This window comes from Phalacrocorax aristotelis, chromosome 3 (genome assembly GCF_949628215.1).
Source record: "Phalacrocorax aristotelis chromosome 3, bGulAri2.1, whole genome shotgun sequence".
In the NCBI taxonomy this organism is placed as follows: Eukaryota; Metazoa; Chordata; class Aves; order Suliformes; family Phalacrocoracidae; genus Phalacrocorax; species Phalacrocorax aristotelis.
In genome coordinates this window covers 55,945,960-55,964,336 of record NC_134278.1, presented here as the reverse complement: position 1 = coordinate 55,964,336, position 18,377 = coordinate 55,945,960, and positions in this window count along the sequence as shown.

The following is an 18,377-nucleotide window of genomic DNA, read 5'->3' as shown; positions in this document are numbered from 1 at the left end:
GTGGAGTTGCATACCCAAGCTGTGGTTAAATGAACACCTTACGCCAGCAGCAATTGGCACTGCTACAGAAAGAAGCAGCTTTGTCCACCGCCCAGCTCCTGCACTAGTTCTGGCAGAGCTGGATGTGCTGCCCCCCCAGCAAATCTTATCAAAGAATTGATCCAGGTTAAAAAAGCTATCTTTTCCAAGGTGAGTTTTCAGTTGGGTCTGTTCTCTGATCATGTATGCAAATTCTAAGAAAAATAATTTTGTACTCAAGATTAAAAGCACTAATTCTGAAGATAATGTGCTGTATTTTTCATAATAAAGTGCAAATTCAGCACTGAGCTGTGGAATTTTTGGTACCTCTCTAATTTTGCAGGATGTCTATGAAATGAGGCCATTTAAATGGCCTCCACAGCGAGAACTCTGTGACTAGAGCTGCTAACAAAACTAGATACAGAAGTAGTACCTTACTGTCATGTGCAAGGAATATCTTTGAATATTTTTTGACATCCACTTCTTAAAATCTAACAGCAACAACAAATCCATTTGGATTTTTACATTAGAATGCAATATTAAAAGATATGACCACAGGACATTTATCAAATAATGCAACTATATATTTGCTATAACTGTCAGCATACTTTAGAGGCATTTTATACTGATTACTTAATCATGCATACTTACACTAATTTCATTGTTAATGGCCCAGTACATTTCTTATTACTTAGCTGTATTACTCTCAATTTCATTCCTCAAGAACATATTTAAATAACATTAACACAGCCTATGTACCACATATTTGTTTTATGTTAGCTATACAACTCTTCTTAAGTAAAAAAGCAGGAGGTTAGGCAGTGAACTGTCAAACTAACTTGCACAAATAGGTGACCTATATTTGCCGGAAAATTTTCATTGCTCTTCTTTCTCTACAGATAATTTTAACATGTTCTGTACTTTCCATCTACGTGACTTCCATGAGCATGGTGTAGGAAACAGTCCCACATAATATCACAAGATATTATACTTTCTGCCTCAGATATGAGAAAAGATGTGTATGATATTACTTAATGGAATGTGCATAAATCAAAGGGTGCATGATTATACGGACTGACAACAGGATGTGCTTTCTTGCTATCTTCGTACATAAACATACATCCTTCCATATATTGATGCAAAGGATTTTCCAGTGGAACCTTTTTCCCTGTTGCCAAAGGCAGCTCTGAAGGGGACCTCTGTAAACTCCAAACTTCTGCGCATGAACTCAGCATGGCTAGAGCTACCTGCTGCCTGCAGGAACTGAAGTCGCCTCAACGCAGCTGACAAGTGAGCACAGTGTCTGGCACACCTGAGGAGTCTGCCTGGGAGCAGCCCCCAGGCAAGGCACAAGCTGCTGGTCAGGCAGTTGTGGGGCGAGATGGGAGGTGCAGCACACTTTATCTTCAGCCATGTCAGAGACCACTCTTTCTGCAGAATATGGAACACAGAACTTCACGTTGATATAGGTAAACATATAAATACGTCATTTCATAATCATGGAACTTCACCTCAAAGTTCTGCATCTCAGCTCCTCAGATTTTCAAAACCCTTTGTAAAAGTCACTAGGTACTTCCCAAAGTTCTCAGAAAATTCTTCCAAGCCTCCTAACTCCTGGGATTTATAGCTGTATGTTTGCCCATTCTTTCTGTAAGCATCTGAACTCCAAATGCATGACCAACAAATCTTTTTTAACTGTGTGCTTTATTAGTTTGAATAAACAGTTAAGCTGCATAAGTAACATGTAATTTTTGAAGTCTCATACTACTACCAAATAGAAATGAATGTTCCCTTTAACAAGAAAATTCATCCGCTAAGACTATTTCATGCCACAATTTACTTTGCAATTTGGGCATCTTAACTGCGGCTGTACAGTCTGACATGATTTTTAACTTTTAGTTTTCAAAAGCTGCAAGTTAGTTACGGTCCAAATTATTATACCTGTGATTGTGTATCTATGTCCACATGTTGGCATTTCAGCCATTCATGAACTCAGAAAATTACTGACGATACTGAATAGTGCAATTGAAGCTTTCCATTTGTTTATTTATCATTCAGGCAAAATGTATACACACATTAACTTAAGCCATTGCCTCTTTTTTCCAGTAGTATGTCGGAAATGAAGTTGAAGCCCTTATTCATTATTGTCTTCTCTCTGCTTACCAGATGTACAATTAGCAGAAGACACAAATTATGTGCGTCAGTGGGAAGGGACGTTATTTTCTGTAAGAATAGCTGTAAGTGGGTGGATGGCGTTAGCCATGACTGAACAAACTAATATGTAGTATGGTACAGCAATGAGCAATCAAAAAGCAAGTTTGGGAAGCCTCCAATTTTTTGTGCTAAAACTGCGTGGGCTGCCTCAGACTGGGAAGGGATATAGTATTGAATTCATAAAAATTTGCTTTCTTCTTCTTTTCTCTGTTTGGCCACTTCTTTCAGATTTCAGATGGACCTGGCGGTTACCAGGCCTGACATAAAACCATGGGAGAAATAACATGTGCTGGAAGGGATTGGAGGTAATCACAGTGGGAATAAGCCATGGCTGGACAGGGGCTTCAATTCAGCCCTTCTGGCTGTCACGTTTGAAAAGTGTTATCCATACCGTTACAGGCATTGGCAGGATGCTCACACTTCGTTGTGGTGCTTAGGTAAAGCATCTGAACTGTGATTATGGAAAATCAGGAAAAAAACTCTGCAAACCAATTACTGATTCAAAGTACTGATATACTAAAGTACTGCGTGAATCTCTGAATGCTCCTGAGCTCACCCCTGCCCCCCTGCCCCAGGCCGTGAGTGTACAGGAACAAGCAGCAAGCAGAGCCACATGCTTTTCCACACAGACCGACTGAAGAACCCACCATGCTGAGAGCCATTCGGAATGGATTAACATGCAGGTCTCAAACTACTTGGAAAAACACATCAAGGATTAGCAGCACTTGGCAACACAGGCACTGGCCTGGGAGGCGGGTGACACCAAGAGTTGGGTTGGGTCGGTGCCACCCACCTGCCACCCACCAACGGCTCCACCGCTGCTCCACCAAGGCCACAGCGAGACCGTGCGCACCGAGCTGAGAAGCAAGCAATTGGTTGACAGGTGAGCAATTGGTGATGGTTAGTGGGTGAGCAATTGGTTGATGCGTTGGGCTCAAAGGGTTATAATAAATAGGGTTACACCAGGCTGGCAGCCAGTCACTAGTGGGGTTCTCCAGGGATCCATCCTGGGGCTGGTACTCTTTAATCTCTTCATAGATGACTTGGATGCAGGACTAGAAGGAATACTAAGTAAGTTTATTGATGACACAAAACTGGGAGGAGCTGTTGACGCTCTTGAGGGCAGAGAGGCCCTGCAGAGGGATCTGGACAGACTGGAGCACTGGGCAACCTCCCACCCTTCTGAAGTTTAACAAGGGCAAGTGCCAGATTTTACACCTGGGGCACAGCAACCCTGGATGTACATACAGACTGGGGAACAAGAGGCTGGAGAGCAGTTCTGCAGAGAGGGACCTGGGGGTTCTGGTCGATGGCAGGCTGGACATGAGCCAACAGTGTGCCCTGGCAGTGAAGAGGCCCAACCGTGCCCTGGGGTGCATCAAGCCCTGCATTGCAGCCGGTCAAGGGAGGGGATTGTCCCGCTCTGCTCTGCGCTGGTGCGGCCTCACCTCGAGTACTCTGTGCAGTTTTGGGCGCCACAGTGCATACTACTAGAGAGTGTCCAGAGGAGGGCCATGAAGTTGGTGAAAGGTTTAGAAGGGAAACCGTATGAGGAGTGGCTAAAGTCACTTGGTTTGTTCAGCCTGGAGAAGAGGAGACTGAGGGCAGACCTCATCAGGGTCTGCAGCTTCCTCACAAGGGGAAGAGGAGGGGCAGGCGCTGATCTCTCTGGTGACCAATGACAGGACCCGAGGGAATGGCAGGAAGATGTGCCAGGGGAGGGTTAAGTTGGGTATTGGGAAAAGGTTCTTCCCGCAGAGGGAGGTGGAGCCGTGGAACAGGCTCCCCAGGGAGGCAGTCACGGCACTGAGCCTGACAATATTCAGGAAGCACTTGGACAACCCCTCAGGGACATGGTGTGAATTTGGGGCTGTCCTGTGCAGGGACAGGAGTTGGACTCGATCATCCTTGTGGGAGCCTTCCAACTCAGGGCATTCTATGACTCTGGGATTCTACGCTGTGGGCGTCAGGGCGCGCGCGCGGGCTCGGGCGGCGTGGGCGGGGCACCGCCGGAGCTCAGCAACGGGGGGCGGCCATAGCAACAGCCCCGGGCCGGCGGGCGGGGCCGCGGCGGGGGCCGGGCGCGGGGAGGTGGGAACCCTCCCCCTCAACCTCCATCTCTCCCCCTTCTGCCTCCTACCGGAACAGAGGGCGGGGGGAGCCGGGAGCTCGGCAGCGGGCTGAGGGGGAGCGCGGCGCTCGCCGGGGGCACCGCCCGGGTCCCCTCACGTCGGGAGCTTCGGACACTCCTGTTTGAACCCTGTCCTGAGAGGGCTGCATTCAAATGGACGCAGGGGGAGCGAACGGCACTGAGAACTTAACGCTTGGTCTCTCCTCCCAAGTTACTAGTGTAGGACAAGAGGAAATGGGGTCAAGCTGCATCAGTGGAGGTTTAGGTTGGATATTAGGAGAAATGCCTTCACTGAAGGAGTGGTCAGGCGTTGGAACAGGCTGCCCAGAGAGGTGGGGGAGTCACCATCCCTGGAGGTGTTCAAAAAACGTGTAGATGTGGCACTTCAGGCCATGGTTTAGTAGGCCTGGGGGTGTTGGGTTGACAGTTGGACTTGATGATCCTAGAGGGCTTTTCCAACCTTAATGTTTCTATGATTCTATTTAAAACCGTATTGGAATTGCATTTTGTGCAATGAAACCATTAACATGAGCAGGATTTTGTGACGCTGTGCTTCCCCTGTGAAATCAAATCTCACAAAGTTCAGTGCAGCATCTCCAGACAGCTTCTTCGACAGCAAATATAAAATGTTATTCATGGGTGTCATGCGCAAAGAGCTCATTCTGGCTAAAAACTTACTCCATTTGCTTCCTTTTGTCCTCTTGATGGCAGTCATATAGCTGTTCGTTGTTAAGATAGGTGGACCCGAAGGTTACGTCCATGTCTGTCTACTTGTGCACATAAAAATGATATAAAGGTAGACACTGAACAGAACTAGAGCAAAGATTGATCTTTCTGGGACTCTCCCAGGTAGTCTTTACTGTGAAATGCCAACTGTATTCTGCTTCTGTCTCCAAAGTCGTAGCGGACTGTGTATTAATATATAACCAGTCCAAAATGGGCATAAAATTTCCTAAAATAATTCCTTCTATTGTCATTCAAGGAAAGAAATAATTCATTCACCATGGCCCAACAATGTTCACTGAGACAGAGCAAAGACAGCCCCAGGTTACTGAAGTGACCTACTTTCATCCTATATATTCACCACAGAGCAGCATTAAAAATTCTCTGACAAGTCAAAGGAAGACTGAAATTTGCAAGTGGTAAATAGGAAGTTTTACAGCAGGAAGAGGCAGCCAAATAACATGGTTACTTTTAAAAAATATTGTAATATTATGTTGAAAATAACTTGAGTAGTTTTTATCACTGCAAGTGTTTGCTGTGGACAGTTCATTGGTAAACAACAATTCCTTTGCATCCCTAAATGAATGAATTCTTGTTTGTATGGGAATCGGGGACACAAGGCTGACATGGTGCCTCAGCCAGCGTTATCAGAGAGATCCCAGTTACTTGGTGTCAGGCTTTCTATTGTGAGTTTCCTCTGCTAAGACCTTACAAAAAGAATGGAGAAAGTTTATGTCAAGCTGTAACCATTTCTGTGGTGTATCAGCACAGTATTTAATATGTTAGACAAACACTATTTCTGATATCATTTGGGGCAACCTGAAAAATAGTTTTTGCTTTGGATTCTGGCTGTAATGATAACACTAGTTTCCTCCCGGCCTTGTGAGCCGCTGAGACATGTTCTTGGTATAACCTTGTGTGCAGCTGACTTGGTTCGTGGCTGTACACAGGTGAGGCTGTAGAGAGGAGCCCTCTTTAGTTTTGACCTGCGCGTTTCTGTGCGAAGGTAGAGCAGAGCGGGCAACTTTCCCAGCACCTCTGTTGTGAAGGATTGTTTAAGACAATATTTTCATGATGAGAAAGATTCTATGTTGGAAACCTTAATTTAAACGCCTTGTTTAATCTTATAGGTTCTGGGCTGTCCAGCAAATATAAAGGGCTATGAAGGAAGATCTCGACAGAAAGAAGTATCTTTCATCTTATGTGATGATTTTATATGAAAGCATTTCTGCTGTGCTGGTCAGGCTTCACTTTGGTATCATCCTGCACATCTGGAAGGGAAGCACTTCTTTTTGTTATATAAAATTGTTTTGTGTTATACTTACAGAAAGAAATGTGTCTAGAAAGAACTCGTAGCATCATCTTTCCACATCCCATACAGATGTACTTCAAGGGAAAAAGCTTTCCATAAAACTTGATTTTAAAAAATCTATCTTTTCCTCCTTGCTCTCCTCCTCAAACCCTGGCAATAGCATTACCTCAATTCTTAAATTGAGAAGCAAAGGCACAGAAAAGTATCAATACCCTTAAATAGCTGTGTTTTGTTAAATTATTATTTTAAGAATATAATCTGTTATTTCGGATATTGCCCTTTGCTAGGAAAAGGGAATGTTTATGACTTATGAGGATGAATCTGGTAGTACAAGATGTATTAGAGGCTGCAGGATTAAACACCATCTATACTGCTGGTTCACCTAATAGCTACTCGCCAAAAGTAAGGTTCAACTGGTCCTAACAAAAGCAAGGAACCAGAAGGAGGGACATGTCAGGTTACCCTTTAATAAAACCAAACCAAAAACCATAAATAAGGCAAGCTGTAATAAAGCAAGTGCCTGTTGCTAATGCTTTCTTTGGAAGCTAGTCAGAATGAATTTGCAAACGCATTGTTGGGAGAGTATTCAGCCTGGAGAAGAGAAGGCTTAGGGGGGATCTAACAACAACCTCCTAATACTTACAAGGGGGGTATCAAGGAGATGGGGCCTGGTAGTGGTGCACGGCAGAAGGATTTATGACAGTGGTCTAAATTGAAATGAAAGGTTTGAACTGAATATAAGGAAGAGCTTTCTCCATGAGAACAGTCAGGCAGCATAGCAGCAGGCTGCCTGGAAAAGCTGTGCTGCGTCCATCATTGGAGGTTTTCCAGCTCTGACCAGACAAAGCCTGGCCTCACAGCTGAGCCTGTTTGGGGCAGGAGGTTGGAGTAGAGACCTACTGAGGTCCCTCCTAACCTGAATTGTTCTAGGAATGCTTAGAATAACAAACCTGTCTGGGTATGATTACTTTGTGTCATAACTACTTAGCAGAAACATACATGAAGCAAATTATCTTTTGGTTTAATAAAGGGATTTTTAGATGATGTGATCTACTGACTTAATGTCCAATGTTAAGATTCAGCAGAAGCTATTCCACATTGTAAGAGCTATTGGAGAGTGGAGTTGTCATCAGCCAAAAAGGGGCTTGCCTTGCACCTGGCCTTCCCTTGCAAGTGGCATGGGGAAGTAAAATCCATGAAATGAGTTTTGCATATAATAATGCATGAAATTGCTATCATTCTTAGACACCTTTATTGCCTTAAAAAAGAGCTATGGAAGAGTAAGTTATGCTAAAATGGATTAACATAGACATATATCAGTTATTTCTGAGTGATATGGAATCCTGCTTTTTAGCAGTCATTTTACCAGAAAACATTACAAGTATAATTTCCTAAGTGATTTGCAGTAGAACTTTGGATGCATTTCTTTAAAGCTGGTTCATGAATTTTAAGTTTAACTTTGCAGTTTTCGAGTGGAGACAGTGGCACTACATTAGAAATGCTGCAGAGGATAAAAATAGTGTACAACGAAAGTAATAGTGAAAGAAATATTTTAGAAGCAAATGATGGAAGACTCATTCATTACCACTGTGAATTTTTTTAATATATGCGTGCAAGACTGAAAAGGGATGAGTGACATTCTGCAGTACAGAGGCATTGTTCATACCTGAAGTGCTTGGGAAGTACAGAAAATACCTCAGAGAGAACAAAAGGATCCAAGACAAGAGAAATCTTTGCTTCATTATATAACAGTGAGCTAGTAATACTTGGTGAACAAGTAATGTAAAATTATTTTAGGGATTTCTCACTCGGTAAGATGTCAAATCTTGATTAAATTAATATTATGTAATTAGTCTCCTAGATCTGTTCTTCTGTACACTTGTCTTGGGATCATAACATGAAACTGATATCAGAAAGAGCTTCCTAACAGCACTGTAAAAGTAGTTTTCTCTAGGTGATACAGATTGAATGGAAGATCTGAAACTGCTTTTGAAAGCGGATGTTCAGTCTCACTAGCTACTCTGGTATCCTGCCTAACAGAAAATAACCGTGTTGCCCATACTCCAGATTAGCTCTACACTCTCAGAACTACTGATTCTTTGAAGTGCTAGGTGTCAGTTAAAGGGGTTTGTCAGTGGTATTCTGTATCAGCTCTTTTTCGAAAACAATGCCAATAGTTTGTTCCTCCTCTAGGAAGAAATTATGTTTGGCTAAGTTTGGATCCTCTAGTCCAGGACTAGTATCTGGTGAAGCCAGCTTCACCACTGTGCTTGCTGGGGAGGAATAAAATGTAGAAGCTGCAAGAATTCAAGCAGAGGTTAATATTCCTCTCTTCAGCCATGTCAAACCCATTCCATTTTTCATACTTAGTTTCTCAAATATGGAAATAATTGGAGCTGCAGAAATAATCATCTCTCCTGAGTAAACATGCATCTTTTTTGCATATGGCTTTCTCTTCTCTCTTTTATTTTTATAAAAATGGCGTGACAGAAGAACATGTTTTCAACAGCACATTACATAAAATATTTAAAGTAGTTTTTTATAAATGGATTTTAAAATGACTTGGTGTTTGGCATAACATTTGTTTCTTTAGCACGGATCTCCTACCTGATACTGAGAAAGACAGAAGTGTGCTACACATTTCTACACTGTAGAAATTCTAAGACATAAAGGGTCTTTTCCAACCTAAACGATTCTATGATTCTGTAAGTGAATTTGTATTTATACACGGGTACAAATGTATAATCAGCTGGAAACTTTATTATTAAAAAAAGGAATCAATTTAATTCAGCTCATATGTAAGGTATTGGTAGCCTATTGCTGGCATAAAGTTTTTTTTAAACTGTTTTCCAGCCATCATACTTTCATAAGAGAAGTAGTTGAAAATAAGCATCTTATTATTATTTTTATTATTTGTTGGTAATTTGTTTTGTTGATTTGTTTTTCCTAAATACCTGATCTGGCAAGGCTAAGCAAGTTCTTTCAGCTCCAATTTGGAATTAGATTTTTCTTTCTCCAAGGGGAAGTTTAGCATGGAACTAAATACCATGATGTATTCCCATTGAAATTGATTTTTCTTTTTCCACCACTGAGGGGATGCACCTGCACACTAATTTGGACTGTCTTAGCTATTGTGCAGCTCTTTGAATGACACCAAAATATTTACAACTAACCAGCAAGAAATATCCAATTTAACTAAATATTTATGGACTAACTAAAGTAATTGAGCACTAGGATCAAAAATAGGCAGTAATATAGTTTGCTTCATTCTTCATTGTTGAAAAGGAAAATAAATGGAAGGTAATTTACAAAGCAAACACAATGAGAAGTGCGTGATAATCCTGTGAGGCTGACTGATAATTCTGAAAGAACTGTTTTGTGATTAAAATTGAGTTTGAGTGGTGGGCACTATTTCTGAATCAGACACCTTTGTCCCTAAGTGATGTCAGATGAGAGTTGAGTAGCTGAATTATGTATTATTATGAAATAAGTATTAATTTCTTGCATGAAAAATTAAAATACTTTTCATTAAAAAGCAGCTATGTATAGATCTTCAGTAGTTTTCATACTCTGCATATCTACCAGATGACAACAAACTCTCTATATTCTTCCCCAAATATGAAATACTTCTTTTGCTAGACTTAGATGTTCCATATTTCTCAAAAATATAGTAAGGATTGTGCCACAGTCTTTTTACTACAAGAATTTTACTTTAGCGTACAAGTATCATATTCCTGTGTGTCAAGTACGTTATAATGTAAACTGGAAATCTGCATTTACCTGTGTATTTACATAGTGCCGTTATAAGCAATAATATAAATTAATGTTTTATTGAAGTGGCCTTCCACCTAGGCAAGCACAAGTTAGTGTTCTTCCCTCATATATATATGGGGTACATGTGGCCCTGAAGGTCTTCTGTAATACTAGGATATTACAGAGATTTATCTTTTAGAATCAAGGCTTTTTCTGCTATTTCTGCAGGAGATGATCTGAGCCTATTTTTATTACCATTCCTGCTCTGGCAAATTTGACACCTCTCCAGAGTACCCACTGTATGACAGCTACATGGAGTAGAATCAGTCCGTTACCTCTCGAGATCTACTTGGCCTTGCTCTCTGTTTTGGGTGGATGCCAAACTGAGAGCTACTCGCTTCTATGATGGGGACCCATTTGTGCTGCAGCAGCAGCTCTGGCTCAGATAAAAGCTTCTGAAAGGCAAATGATTTTGCCCAGGATTAAACCAAGTGTTAGAGATTTAAGATGTCTTTATGAGAGTTGATATGATTTATAATATAAATATGTGAAGCCACCATACAGCCTTTTTCCCCAGGTAATTTCCCAAGATCCTCTCTAGTAAGCAAGTGTAGTCTGGCATCAAAAAGCTTCTGCGGCAAACAGCACAGAAGCCAGCTGCACAGCATATGGGAAGATAGAGCTTTCCGTCAACATGGAGTTTATTCGTTATAGGAGATCTTTAAAATACTGATCTGGTTTTAGTGAATGAAAGGTTATCGTAAGTTACTATTGCACATGCAGTATACTTACAGATTTAAAATATTATAAGTGGAAAGCTGGCACTTGAAATTATACAGATATACTTCCTAAAGTACTTTTAAAGAAGTGAGGGAATTTTAAAGACAAACTGGACTGTCATAAACATTAGAATTACTGGATTTTCTTCAAAGTTGGGTTTGAATATTAAGTTTCAAAAGCCCACAGATTTTAGATTCCAAAAGGTTAAGGTGTAATTATTCCTAGTAGCTTTATTGTGTTTTTTGATTTTCAGTCTCAAATAATTCAACTGGTTCTGATAAGCTTGGCAAGGAAAAATACCAAACCCATTTAAACTAAGATTAAGCCCTATGACAGTCATACCATGGATAACTTAACTGTAGAGAAATAATACCCCTAATTAAAACGAAATCAAAGACAAAATCAAAATCCTTCTGTAAAAGGCTGATAAATGGGATCTCTTCTGTTTAACTAGATCAGCTGGGAAGAGGGCTCCTTGTTACTAAAAGAATGATTTTTTATTTCTCTGACTGATTTCCATTCCAAAATTCTCTGAAAGTTATAGTAGGCTTGAAAAGCTAGATAGCAAAAATACCTAGCAGAAGTACATTTCTGCATTTGGCAGGTAGAGTATGTGGCAAGACTTTTACCAGGTGAAAGCTGATCTCAGTGACATGAATATTCAAAGCTAAGTGTGTCCCTGCTGGACTGAGGCTTTAATCACCAAGCTTACTCTAACTGGAAAAAAAGTTGGAGTGAATTCTCCTTCTTGCCCTTCAGGTTTCCTACTTCTTTGTGGAGTAACTCTTGATATTCAAATGCTGGGGTTTATTACTTTCCTTGCTAAGTGTTATAAATATTTTATTTAGTTTTATCTAGTTCTAATCTTACAGCTCAGGAAACTTTTAATGTTCAAAAGATGGATTTATGTGAAAGTTGGTAACTCTGTTGTGAATAACTAGCTCAGCATACAAAAACTGGTAGTCATTGATTTCAAAATTATTCTTTCAATATCTAACAGGATTTTCTTACAAGCAAGTAAACTAGATTTTATTATAGTAATTAGGGACACTTGTAACTAAGTAGTAAAGTAAAAATGAACAATGGTGTAAAAAAACAGTATATCTGTTCCTACAGGCTTGGGGAAGAGTGGCTGGAGAGCTGACTGGCAGAGCAGGACCTGGGGGTGCCGGTCGACAGCTGACTGAACATGAGCCAGCAGTGTGCCCAGGTGGCCAAGAAGGCCAACAGCATCCTGGCTTGTATCAGGAATAGTGTGGCCGGCAGGAGCAGGGAAGTGATCCTGCCCCTGTACTCGGCACTGGTGAGGCCGCACCTCAAATACGGTGTTCAGTTTTGGGCCCCTCACTACAAGAAGGACATTGAGGTGCTGGAGCATGTCCAGAGAAGGGCAATGAAGGTGGTGAAGGGTCTGGAGAGCAGGTCTTATGAGGAGTGGCTGAGGGAACTGGTGTTGTTTAGTCTGGAGAAGGCGAGGCTGAGGGGAGACATCATCGCTCTCTACAACTACCTGAAAGGAGGTTGTAGTGAGGTAGGTGTTAGTCTCTTCTCTCAAGTTACTAGCGATAGGACGAGAGGAAATGGCCTCAAGTTGTGCCAGGGGAGGTTTAGCTTGGATATTAGGAAAAAATTCTTCACTGAAGTAGTGGTCAGACATGGGAACAGGCTGCCCAGAGAGGTGGCTGAGTCACCATCCCTGGAGGTGTATCTAAATCCGTGTGGCACTTTGGGACATGGTTTAGGTGTTGGGTTGATGGCTGGACTTGATGATCCTAGAGGTCTTTTCCAACCTTAATGAGTCTATGATTCTATGAAAAATTACTATCAGTGATCTGTAATCTTTACAATTTTGCCCTAATGTGCATAAATTTCAAAAGATGTTCAAGAGCATTTTATATGCTATGTGTGGAAAACATAGCTCTCGTTCGCTTTGTCTAAAACGCCTGTCCTTAAATTTCATGAGCAATAATTTGTAAATTTAAGGACTATTCTGGTCATAGAAATCATCTGTATCTTTTATCTCGCTCTCAAGACCACTTTTCAATAAATAATTTACAACCTTTTTCCATAATAATTAAAAACACTCATTTCTGTGCTTATAAACTAGCTTGATTATGCACCAAACAGGATACTATGCCCTTCATGAAATTTATATGCATGATATACTGAAATACAAGTTTATGCTGATTTGGGGAAGAATGGTTTTTAGCTTTCAAAGGCAGCCCATTCTTAACGCAAATCTCTTAACGTGGTCCAGAACCAGGCCTGTACAACACTAATCCTGATCCCTTCCAAATTTTTAAATATTGTTGAGGGAGTTGGGTTCCAGTCAAGAACCGGGGACCCAACATTCTGCTGAATGCAAGCTGTGTTGTGCTGATTTGAGTTTTGAGCATAGTGGGACATTTTCAGGCCTGATGCACTTTAATCCAGATAGCTGATGATCCTGTGGCCTTCACTAGTCAAGTAAAATATGGATATCACCCAAGCAGGTCTCAAAACATCACCTCTGTGAATAACAACAGTACAGTCACCAGATGATAAGAACAGTCACCAGAATTTACAGTTATAGCAGGTTATCTTATTCAGGGCAGATTAACTTTGCTCTTTAGCCCTTACTCCTCATGATTTTAGTTACTGTATCAGTTTCAATAGGCTACACTACAATCAAGAGCTATGCCTCTTAATTTTGACAGGCTAATTGAAGATCAGTAATAAACTCAAAGTGTTCTTTATCTCCCCTTAACCACAATTTTTATGGAACACTTCTATAAAATGGAACTTTTAGTCAGCAACCTGCATGTGCAAATTAATTTAAATTCATTTTAAAATATTGCAGTTTTCAACACATTTAATTTCAAACAAAGCCTTCAACTATTTGACGGTAATGAAAACTTTACAAAAGCCAGTTTTATTTGAATATTGACACTTATGCAAAGCTTTTGGGGCTTCAACACAATTTTAGCAAAACCATAAATCCACCACTGTTAATCTTCTGCAAAGATGCCAGTCTATCTTTCTTCCTTCTTGAAGCATAACCAAAATCCTCTCTAGTCTCCAAATCTGTATGCCCAAATCCTCCAGAACACATTGGCAGGATGCAGGGATTTGAATTCATATGTGCCAGGGAATAGACCGGCGATAACTATGTGGACCAGAAAATCCTGAACCAATGTTGGAGATTAATTAGCCACATTCAAAATAAAACCCTTCAAGCAACCAATCTCTCCATTTCCAATACTGTCGCAGTGAGAAATAGAGATTACAAATGTTGACTCTGTTGCTCTGCAGAACAACCCCGAGGGCAGGATCAGAGCTACACAAGCCATCTGTTTTAACATTCCTACTGGAGCATTTCTGTGGCTGCTTCCAAGTGATCCTACTGGTACTGCGGGAGAAGGAAAACCTGAGCAGTCCTGGTGCTTTTGGTGCTTTTACCACCACTGTAGGTAAGACGTGCCACTCAGTGCAGCTTTCAGCTGTCCCGTCCAACCTTCCACTGATGACCTCAAGAAGAAAAAATAACTGCATTTCATCCATTATGCCTGTTGCAAGACTGCATGAATTTTATAGGCGTCCTAAAGCCTGAATGAGTACGTACATGGGACAATATGAACGCCAGCATGAAAAGCAGTGAACTAAATTCCCACCCAGTGTAACTCTGTACCAGCATACCTATAACAAACAGGCTGCTGAGGGCAGTGAACGCTTAAACTGGGGGCTGTCACTATAGCTGCTTTTTCCTACTGGTGATTTTTTTCCCTGCAGATGAACAATACTTTATCAGTCAGAATTATTTTTATACGTTAGCCTATAAATCTGCTTTTCCTCCAAAAAGAAAACAGCTGCATTACATTTTTGTACAAGTCCAGCATATTTAAATAATGTCAGGATTGAGCTAAGCAAGTCATACTAATATACCAAACTAATCTTTACCGGTTGCTGCTAAAAGGCCATGGCAGATCTCTGTGTATTTGTCTCCTTTCTGAGTCCATTGTAACATTTACATTAAAACAACCCAGCCCTACTCACAGCGCTCCCTTGCATTTAATTCTGTACTTAGAGGAACATCACAGAAGTTAGCAAGGTTACTTCATGCATTCCTGGAAGAAGCTCTGATAATATACCAAAGGTCACTACTCCTTTGAATAGGAATACTTTCATCCTAATGAAGACAAATATGAATGTATTAACTGAATTAACTGAAATGTATTCAGTTTTACTCTGAACAGTCTCCTTAATGAGTTAGCGTCAAAGGAGCATAAGAATGTAAAAGATCAACGGTCTATGATAAAGACCTTAAAATTCAACTGTTAATTACCACATAAATTTTTGTCCTATCTGCCATTTTGTCCATGAGCAAACTCAAACCCACTTTCTAACATCCTTGGATAAAAGTGTCCTAGACAGCTGATTAAATTTATGTTCCAGTGTAGAAACCAGGACTGGATCCCTCCTCTGCAGTAGAGAAGTCAGCATAATAAGAATTATGCTAAATTTAGCATATATTGATAAAATTCTGTTTTCATGTGCAGTGATGTGCCTATAACTTGAGTTTGAACAGAGAAATTAAATTAAGCTTTCTTTTCATCCCTGAATTTATTTGTAGCATAAATCTAGAAAGATTGGTTTGAAACACTGAGATCAGGATTTGGTCTGCCGTATTCCACGAAGTGCAAAACAAGGTTGATTCACAGAGGTTGTGCAGGAAAGGCTGGCAGTTCTTTTAACGTCTGCCAAATTTTCCATTAGGGTCCTGTTTAGCAGACCTGCTCGAAAAGCAAGTTCCTTGACCTCCCATTCCTCACCATAAAGGCCAACCCTGCCCCAGAAGGCCCAAGCTTACACCTCTCTGTTCCCTTCCTCCTGCCCATTCACCATTCCCCTCAAGTACTTGCTCCCAGCAGAGCTGCCAACTTCTCTGTTACAGGTCTAATTTTTTCTACCTGAAAAAGCGTGCATAATTTTAAAAAGAACAACATAAAATGAGAAAAATTGTTAAGAACAAGCTTGAAGCGGTAGCTAATATGTTAAATCTTTGCAGGTGATGGGAAAGGCTATAAGGACTATTACATCCTGCTTCAGGACTTTATTGGCAACTTAGAGCAAATTCATACAATTTATAAAAAAATCCTTGAGAAAAGGCAAAATGAAACATTTTTTAAAATAAGAAGGCTTACTTCAGAAAATACATTTTGTCAGCCAAAATGACTCTGGAAATGAAGTGACTAATTACTAAAAGCCTGTATCTGGGCGGTTCCATAGGGTTACATGCTACATCTTGATGCAGATGGCTGGCACAAAATATTCTGTAAGGCTACTATTAACACTTACACGAATTTTCAGCATGAGCTCTGGCTTTGTAATGACTAGTTGTCTTATTAATTTTCTGTCCAGAGGCAAGCACCGATAGGTTTAATTCTCTGTTTTGACAGGAAAAGCAAGAGTTGGGTTTTTTACGTGTCTGGGTACTTTCTCAATCTTGGTAAATGCCTTCCTGTCCTGGTAAATTAGCAAAGGACTAGACTGAAATAGCACTTTACAAAGAAAAAGTTATGAATTAGTAGAAACACTAACATTCATACTTAACTGAGGATTTATCCAATTTTCCCCATCTGTGCAGCTAAAGAGAACAGAAATGTACCAGATAATCTCTTCTAAAACAACAGAAAAAAATATTCTAAACTAGGCAGACTCTTAGTGCATCTTTTACCCAGCTGTATCTCAGCAACTTCCAGAAAAGCAGTAGGTGATACGACCAACACGTACTTTGTGTGACTCCCATCTCTAAAGGACAGTCACACGTAAGCAGTGGGATGATTTGCCAAGGCATTAGTTTCTTCTTGTTCCCAGTTCTCCTGCTTTTTTTCTTTGTCTGTAAAACAGGTCTGTGTTTTCTCTGTAATTTGTGTTCATTTTCTGTAAAATATAACTTCTCTGCATAAAAAAAGTAGATCAAGCTTAAAAACCAAAATTAAAATAAATCATAAGACAACAGAAGTATTAAAAATGAGAGCTGTATCAGAAGAAAGATAAAACCTTACAATCTTCATACTGGTCTTTTTCCTTTACAGTGGATTTTCCCATCCTTAACTCTGTTTCGTGCTTGAAATTAAAATAATATCAAAATCTTTACTGAATGAAAACAAGTGACATAGAAGAGTGGGCTGTTTTTAATTTTTGTAATAAAAAGCCACATGCACCCAACCACATATTTCCATGTAAGGATAAAAACGCCATGCAAGAGAATATACAAGTGGAATTAAAGAAAGATAGAATTATTTGGAGATAACGGCTGATGGAAATTTTTCTGTATACCAGTGCACATCTCTACAATTTCAAAAAATTATTTCTTAATTTCTACAAAATTAATTTCCAAAGAATCATCAAAATACCCAACTGTTCAAATGTGCTTGTTCACAAGTTGCAGCAAAAACACTCTCTTCCTTCATATCTTGATGGTAGCTCCAGTTTGGACACATGCATGAGGTGGCATTCCTTTTAGGTACTGGTGATATAAACTATTTTCCACACACTAACAGTTTTCTAGATGGGCAACTAGAGATAATAAAGGACAAAACAGCTTCATCTATATCAGATGTGTGCTCACCATTCTCTGCTTACTTGAAAGATTTGACTTATGCTAGGTTTCTTGTACATATTAGTTCAAGACTTGCAGGGGTTTAGTCTTTCAAGCTTTGAAGGGCAAGGCAGCATACAGCCACAAAATTATAAAACCCAAGAGATGTAAGGCCCAAAGATCTTGCTCAACTGCTTGAGCAAGTCCAGTGGAGAGCTACCAAGATGATCAGGGGACTGGAGCATCTCCCTTATGAGGAAAGGCTGAGAGACTTGGGTTTGTTTAGCCTGGAGAAGAATGAGGGGGGATCTCATCAATACTTATAAATATCTAAAGGGTGGGTGTCAAGAGGATGGGGCCAGACTTCAGTGGTGCCCAATGACAGGACAAAGGGCAATGGGCACAGGTTGGAACACAGGAAGTTCCACCTCAATATGAGAAAAAACCTCTTTACTGTGAGGGTGACGGAGCAGTGGCACAGGCTGCCCAGGGAGGCTGTGGAGTCTCCTTCCCTGGAGACATTAAAAACCTGACTAGACACTTTCCTGTGCCCCCTGCTCTAGGTGTCCCCGCTCAAGCAGGGGGGTTGGACAAGATGATCTGTGGAGGTCCCTTCTAAGCCCTACCATTCTGTGATTCTGTGATCTACCAGGTAGAGTCCTAAACCTGTATTTGTCACCCTGTACCTCTGACTCATTATTGACTGAAAGCTTACTTGCATACATAGAGGCAAGAGGATAATTGATCGAATTACTCAGATGAGCATCCTGAAATATTGACCCATTTGTGTACCTTACATAAATCAGTCTTGCTAACCCACAAATTAAAAGGTCATGAGATTATTTCAAAGCTATTAGGACATTCAG